This window comes from Eumetopias jubatus, unplaced genomic scaffold (genome assembly GCF_037043125.1).
Source record: "Eumetopias jubatus isolate StellerSeaLion01/CBP00866 unplaced genomic scaffold, mEumJub1_p1.0 scaffold_14, whole genome shotgun sequence".
NCBI lineage: Eukaryota > Metazoa > Chordata > Mammalia > Carnivora > Otariidae > Eumetopias > Eumetopias jubatus.
The window spans coordinates 107,293,399-107,301,606 of NW_028274820.1; positions in this window are offsets into that span (position 1 = coordinate 107,293,399).

The window sequence follows — 8,208 nt, forward strand, 5'->3', positions numbered from 1 at the left end:
GTGGATAATGGTATTTACCTCACAGGGTTGCTGTGAGAAGCAGATAAGCAAAAGAACCCTTATGGGGACGCCTGGGTGGCTCAGTCGATTGGACGTCTGCCTTTGGTTCAGGTCATGATCCCAGTGTCCTGGGATCGAGTCCCGCATGGGGCTCCTTGCTCAGCGGGGAGCCTGCTTCTCTCTCTGCCTGCAGCTCCCCCTGCTTGTACCCTTGCTCACTCTCTCTCTCGCCCACGCTCTCGCTCTCTAACAAATAAATAAAATCTTTAAAAAAAAAAAGAACTCTTATGGCGTATACTGTAATTCCTGTCAGAAAGTGAATGGTCGAAACATAGTAGCTTTTATTTTCCACTGCTGTGTTTGTACACTCTAGCACTTAGTTATTTGTAGGTGACTTTGAACAGAAGTGTAAGTGTTTCTTGTTTGGAGGTTTAATACTTTGGCTCAGCAGAGGGAGGAACTCTCCGGACTGTCCTGGCAGCTCACGGTGGCCATGGCAATGTGGAGCATTTGCAGTTTGGCTTCCTGCTTGTTGACACTCTTAATTGTCTAACCTTTTTAAGTGATTAAAACGATGATGATGATAATGCATAAAAATAGTAACAATAAAGTGTTAACAGCATATTATTCATGCTTGGTCTTTTGATTTTGCTTATTGTTAAACTCGAAGGGCATTTTGCCAAATGCCCTTCGAGTGTAGATGCTTAGTACCAACAATAGTCTACAGTGATGACGTTTGTTCAATATATTCGTATCACCAAGACCTCGATCTCAAGAGCCATCTGGGCCGAGGCCTGCGCCTCAGCCGGGGCGGCGGGGCGCGGGGGGGGGGGGGGGGGAGGGGCGTGTGTGGGGAGGGGCCTTTCACCCACTTGGCAGGTGAAGTTGTGGAAGTTACCTGACTCATCCAAAGTTACACAGCCAGGATGGTGGGGCTAGGACCCCTTAGTGGGTGGGGCTCAGACCCCCAAGTGGGCGTGGCCAGGACCCCTAAGTGGGCAGGACTCAGACTTCACGTGGGCGTGGCTAAGACCCCTAAGTGGGCAGGGCTTGGACCCAAGGCTGCTTCTGAGCAGTGCTTTGCTACGAGAACACGTTACCCTAGGACCCAGAAATTGCGCTACTAGGTATTTACCCCAAAGATACAAATGTAGTGATCCAAAGGGTCACCTGCACCCCAATGTTTATAGCAGCAATGTCCACAATAGCCAAACTATGGAAAGAGCCCAGATGTCCATCAACAGATGAATGGATAAAGAAGATGTGGTATATGTACAATGGAATAGTACTCAGCCATCAGAAAGAATGAAATCTTGCCATATGCAATGACATGGATGGAACAAGAGGGTATTATGCTAAGTGAAATAAATATTATGCTAAGTGAAATAAGTCAGAGAAAGACAATTACCATATGATCTCACTCATATGTGGAATTTAAGAAACAAAACAGAGGATCATAGGAAGAGAGGAAAAAATAAAACAAGACTAAATTAGAGAGTAAGCCAAACCATAAGAGACTCTTAATCATAGGAAACAAACTGAGGGTTGCTGGAGGGGAGGCGGGTAAAGGGGAGGGGGGTAACTGGGTGACGGACATGAAGGAGGGCATGTGATGTAACGAGCACTGGGTATTATATGCAACTGATGAATCACTGACCTCTACCTCTGAAACTAATAATATATTATGTGTTAATTAATTGAATTGAAGTTAAAAAAGTAAATAAATAAATAAAATATGCCCTTCATAGCAAAAAAGAAAGAAAGGAAGAAAAAGAACATGTTAAACTTGATTTTCCTTTGCAAGTGGAATGCATGGATATTTGTGCACGTTGTTTAACCTGTCAGTGACAACAGGAAGAAGGTTTTGTTCAAGAATACACATGGCCGTCTATACAAGGCAACTTGAAAGGATGAGGTTGTAGGCCATTTTGTATTGGATGCAGTTCAGTTTTTAGCAAAAATAACTAAATAATTCACAGCCCATAATCTTAAAGAGTTTTCTGATAAAAAGAAGAAAAGGTAAATGCTGATGAGTGCCAAGCCTAGTTATGAGATCAGGAGATTTGTTTCACGCCCCTCTGGACACAGCTACAGGCCTTCGCCTGGCTTCTCGTCCCACATCCTGGCCTCCTGTACCTTCTCTTCCTGGTCCCTGCATTGACGTTACAGAGTCACGTCTGATGCCCAGGACCATGAGGCAGGCCGCTGGGGGAGCAATGTTATGCCCAGAGCACGTGGCCCCGGCCCCTGGCCTCGCAGGCCGGCCTGACCCCAGGCCCCTGCAGCGGGGCACCTCTGAGGGCGGGCGCAGCTGAGGGCATGCGAGGCAACTGTTCCCACAGCTGTGCGGCCCCCTCGCTGCCACAGCAGAGCAAAGGATGTTCGTCCTGGGCCTCATGAAGTTTTGACCTTATTGGGTGACTGCAGCTGATGCTGGATTTGCCCACATGCAAGTGCCACATGGGCTCCGACTGTCCTGGTGTCACAGCAGGTGAGAACATTGGGCAAGGTGTGGACTGGCCTCAGCCAAGGCACAACCTGGAGAGCAGCTCAGCTACGTGCGGCGAGGGCTCTGGGGGCAACTGCTGGAGCACAGCCTCCACTCCAGCACAGGGGACAGAACATGCCAGGAGGAGAGAGACCATGCTTGCAGGTGCACGGACAGAGGGAAGAGGCCCGGCGATCCCACAGCAACCCGCATAGCACCTGCAGCTCCGAATCAGCTGGATCCAATGTGGGGTATGAAGAAACTTCCCTAATCAACGGACCATGGGCCTGAGCATTTCTGCCTCAAAGTCCAGGGCCAGGGTTTGCTGTGGTGTAAGCTCACAACAGTTCCCAAGCACTGTGGCAGAGCTCACCCTCTGTGGGCATCGGTGCCACAGACACGGCTCAGGGGAGGAGATAAGGGGTTTCAGAAATGCGGGCTAGGAGAGAAAGGTGAACCCAAGTCAGGCCTGCTGATAGGGCCTGCCCCTACTGAGATTCGTAATGTGTGCAAGACGCAAGGCCACAGTGTCTCGGGGACTGCTTTCTGCAGCGGGGGAGCCGCCTCAGGTAAAACCCCGTATTCCCCTGGATGGGGCAGACATAGTGTGCAATTCATCTCTCCATAGGAATGGAGAACACTTGGCATGCTTTCCAGATGACTGGCACAGAGGAGTCCCGTGTTTGTGAACCTAGAATCTTAACTACCTGCATCTGGAATGCCAATGACCCCAATGTGGTCTCCAGCATGCTCTCTGGACTTTCATTCACCTCAACAGGCTTTCTGCTTCCACTTTTGATTTCTTCCCTGAGCCACGGGCCATTTAGAATGTGTGGTTTAAGCTCCAGCTTTGTGACCTCCCCAAATTTTCCCTGTCAAGGATGTGTCAAGGATTTCTAATTTCGTTCTGCTGTGGGCAGAGAACATATTTTGAATGATTTCCATCGAGGTTTGTTGGTGGTGGGCACGTGGCCCACTCTGGAGAATGTTCCACGTGTTCTGCTGTTGGCAGCGGGCACTCTCAGTCAGTTGTTACACACTTTAATTCCTTTGGACTTCCATCTTGCAAAGCAATTTAATTTTTGTTCTTTACTTCCCCTGGAACATAGTGGAAGAGCAGTGTGTATTCAAATTTAAGGCAACTTATTGCTGCCATTTTATTAACGTTACGGACTATCCCCCTCCAAATCCGTATGTTGACATCCTTACCCCCAGCGTGACGCGGTCAAGAGGTGGGGCCTTCCAGAGGTGATTAGGTCATGAGAGCAGAACCTTCATGACTAGGGTTTGTGCCCTAACCCTGGGGCCCCAGAGAGCCCTGAGCCTTCCGCTGTGTGAGAACAGAGAGGGTACCATCTGTGAACCAGGGAGCAGTTCTCACCGGACATCACATTCCTGGGCCTTGATCTTGGGCTTCCAGCCTCCAGAACTGTGAGAAACATTTCTGCGGCATGTAAGCTACATAGTCTGTGGCATAGCAGCCCAAACTAAGACAATGAAGTTTTCCTAAAAGATATTTATCCCTAAAATTATTGTATACACAGAAAGTATGTGTAACATATCTACATTTTAAAGAATAGTACCAGGGGTGCCTGGGTGGCTCAATCAGTTGAGCATCTGCCTTCGGCTCAGGTCATGATCCCAGGGTCCTGGGATCGAGTCCCGCATCGGGTTCCTTGCTCAGCAGGGACCCTGCTTCTCCCTCTGCCTCTGCTCTTCCTCCTGCTTGTGTTCCCTCTCTTTCTCTCTCTCCCAAATAAGTAAACAAGATCTTTAAAAAAATAAAGAAAGAGAGAATAATACCAAAGGAAGCACACCGGAAAGACCACTCAGGCTGAGAAGTGTTGCCAGCACCTGAGAAGTCCCCTCCAAGACCTTCCCTGATCAGTAACTACATCCCTACTTCTGCAACAACATTTTCTGTGTATTTCTTTCTAGTTTCATTCACTGGAGTCTTTTTGTATTTCATTATTGGAAAATCTGAATGTGATCATTTAATCTCATTACATGAGTTCTGGTTAATTCTACTGGACAATGGGGTTGGATGATTTTGGGGACTGTAAATGGAGGAAGGAGTGAATTTTCAGCTTTGGGCATACCGTGGCCTTGGTGGTAATTTTTTTTTTAAAGATTTTATTTATTTATTCATAAGAGACAGAGACAGAGACAGAGAGAGAGAGAGAGGCAGAGGGAGAAGCAGGCTCTCCGCTGAGCAGGGAGCCTGATGCAGGACTCAATGCCAGGACCCTGGGATCACGACCTGAGCCGAAGGCAGACGCTTAACCATCTGAGCCACCCAGGTGCCCAGCCTTGGTGGTAATTTAATGAATGTTCTCTTTGGACCCATTCCAGAGTCTCTGGGGCCAACACCTAATGGCTCATCAGCAGCCACAGGATGATCCCAAAGAAAAGGGGGTCTATCCTCTGGGGATAGCAAAGAACTGACCCTATCAAATGTGAGCTTGCTACCCTACAACTCAGCCATGCCTTGTTAGGGAGTCTATCCCACAGGAAAAACTCATTCCTATGTGTGAGAATGTTCTTGCAGAATTTGTAACAACAAAATGACATCAACCTCGGCATCAAACGGTAGGGAAATGGTGAGATAATAAATTATGGTCCATCCATACAATGAGACCCTAAGTAGCCAATGCAACTAATGCAGTAGATTTCTTTCTTTCTTTCTTTCTTTCTTTCTTTCTTTCTTTCTTTCTTTCTTTCTTTCTTTCTTTCTTTCTTTCTTTTCTTTTCTTTTTTCTTTCTTTCTTTCTTTTTCTCTTCTTTCTTTCTTTCTTTTCTTTTCTTTCTTTCTTTCTTTCTTCTTTTTCTTTTTTTAAGATTTTATTTACTGAGAGAGACAGAGTGAGCACGTGTGGCTGAGGATGGGTGGGTGGGTAGGAGCAGAGAGGAAAGGAAAGGGGGGGAAGAATCTCAAGCAGACTCCACACTAAGCACAGAGCCCAATGTGGCTCTTGATCTCAGGACCCCAGGATCATGACCTGAGCTAAAACCAAGAGTCTGTTGCTTAAGGAACTGAGCCACCTAGGCGCCCCTAATGCGGATTTCTAAGTCCTGTCATCGAAGGATATCCATACTACATTTTGGTACCAAAAAAAAAAAAAAAAAAAAAAGCTGTTGGGGGTTTGGGGGGTAATATGATCTCTTTTATTTTATTTTATTTTTAAATAGGCTGCATGCCTAAGGTTGGGCTTGAATTCATGAACCTGAGATCAAGAGTCACACGCTCCCTCCAACTGAGGCAGCCAGGTGCCCTGATCTCTTTTTAAAAACAGAACAATCCAGGGATGCCCGGGTGGCTCAGTCACTTAAACGTCTGCCTTCAGCTCAGGTCGTGATCTCAGGATCCTGGGATTGAGTTCCAGGTCGAGCTCCCTGTTCAGCGGGGAGCCTGCTTCTCCCTCTGCCTCTTCCTGTCCCCCTGCTTGTGTGCTCTCTCTCTCTCTCTGTCAAATAAATAAATAAATTCTTTTAAAAAAATTTTATTTTGAATATAGATTCACAGAAAGTTGCAAAAATAGTACAAAGATGTCCTACATACGCTTTACATAATTTCCCTTCATGTTGTACCTTACATGATTATGGTACAATATCCAAACCAAGGCGCAGACATTGGCATGGTGCATGTTCATGGTTCTGTGTCATTTTATCACCCGTGGATGCCTGTAACCACCAACTGACCAAGACCCAGAACCATTCCACCCCCACAAAGACCTCCCTCCTGTGGCCCCGTGTAGCCCCACCGGCCCCTCCTCCCCCTCCCTAGCCCCTCACAACTACTAACACAGTCTCTGTCTCTCTGATTTTGTCATTTTGCTGTAGAAATGGAATCATCCAATCTGTAGGTGACTTGTTGGGAGTGGCTTTTCCAGTCAGCCGCATCCTGAGGGCACCTGCGATACTGCCAAACCCTATCTGTGGCGAGGACGCACCCCAGGGGGGTTGGCCACCACCCTTCAAAGGACATTTTGGTTGTTTCCAGATTTGGTCGTTAGAAGAAGCTGCCATGAACAGTTATGTATAAATATTATGTGGACATACATTTTTATTTCCCTGGGATAAATGTCCAGGAATGCAAGTGCTGGGCCGTCTGGTAAGCATTTTGTTTCATTTTTTTTAGAAAAAGAAATGACCAAACTCTTTTCCAGAATGGCTGTAACATTTTACTATAGGGAAGGCTGGGTTTCTCCACCTCTTTGCCAACATTTGGTGCTGTCACTATGTTGCACTTTAGTGTTTCTAATGGCTGTGTAATAGTTACGTGATTTTAACCTACCTCTTTCCACTGCCTTTTAGACATCATCGATTTAACGCCCAAGTATTTTTTTTTAAAGATTTTATTTATGGGCGCCTGGGTGGCTCAGTTGGTTAAGCGACTGCCTTAGGCTCAGGTCATGATCCCGGAGTCCCGGGATCGAGTCCCACATCGGGCTCCCTGCTCAGCGGAGAGTCTGCTTCTCCCTCTGACCCTCTTCCCTCTCGTGCTCTCTCTCTCTCTCATTCTCTCTCTCAAATAAATAAATAAAATCTTAAAAAACATAAGATTTTATTTATTTATTTATTTGACAGAGAGAGACACAGCGAGAGAGGGAACACGAGCGGGCCCATCACACAGCACTACAGCAGGCGCACGGGCGAGCTGGCCAGAGGAGCTGCAGTCTGGGGAAGGAATAGGACAGAGGACACACTAAGGGAATCACATTCCACAGGCATTAGGCTCTGCCGTCAGCACCTGTGGTGGGGAATCTTTTACCCCCAATATATCCTTGAAAACTATCGTTAGTTTCTGTAGGGCGATAATGAGAGGATGATGTCTTCAAAAACAACCGCCCCCTTTTTAAGAGATACTGACATATTTACATGAGCTGATGTCTAGAATTCGCTTCACAATAGTGGGGAGAGTGATTAACGGATGGGGCATGAATTACACATGAGTGGCCATGAAGTGATAATCTCTGAAGCTAGGTGAGGGGTAATGGGAACTGATAATACCATTTTATATTCTGCATTACTAGGCTTGACATTTTTTACTTATAAGTATTTTTTAAAAATCTTTGAAAATCTTTCAGAGGAATCCTATTTTGATAAGCCATTTTTTCCTCTAGCATGGGGGCAGATGACTAATTCTTTAGCGGAGCGCCAAGGGAAGTACTTGGCTCACACAACGGGCCACCTCGTAAACCAGTATAGTGGTGTTCACACCACCAGCAGCAGGTGGAACCTAAGACCAAAGGAGGGGACAGCAATGCTGGGACTTTTAAAAAAATAGAAACCTCTTCCCTGCCCATGGTCCCAGTCAGTTAAAATACTTGAAAAACACCCAGCAGATGGAGGCCACACACCTTAATTCCCAACAATGCTGATGCTGGAGAACTAGACTCGGTGTTCTGGGCAATTGGGCTTCTCTGTTCCTCACCCCTGGTCTAGACCTTCAAACGGTTTATTTGAGGCCAAATCCGAGAACTCTGAGCAGACTCACTTAATGAGGGCACATACTGGGTATCACCCATATTTTTAATCCTTGCTCATCTGACAGGTTAAAGAAAAGCCTGATGTTCTATTTACAAAAACCTGGAAAATTTCAGGGTTGGTGAAAGTTGAATATCTTTGTCGAATCAAGGATTTCTTGACATCTCAGAGTAGCTGTATATGTTAACCCCTGAGGAGTGAGTACTCTCCCGGTGGCTTTCAAAGTTTTTTGA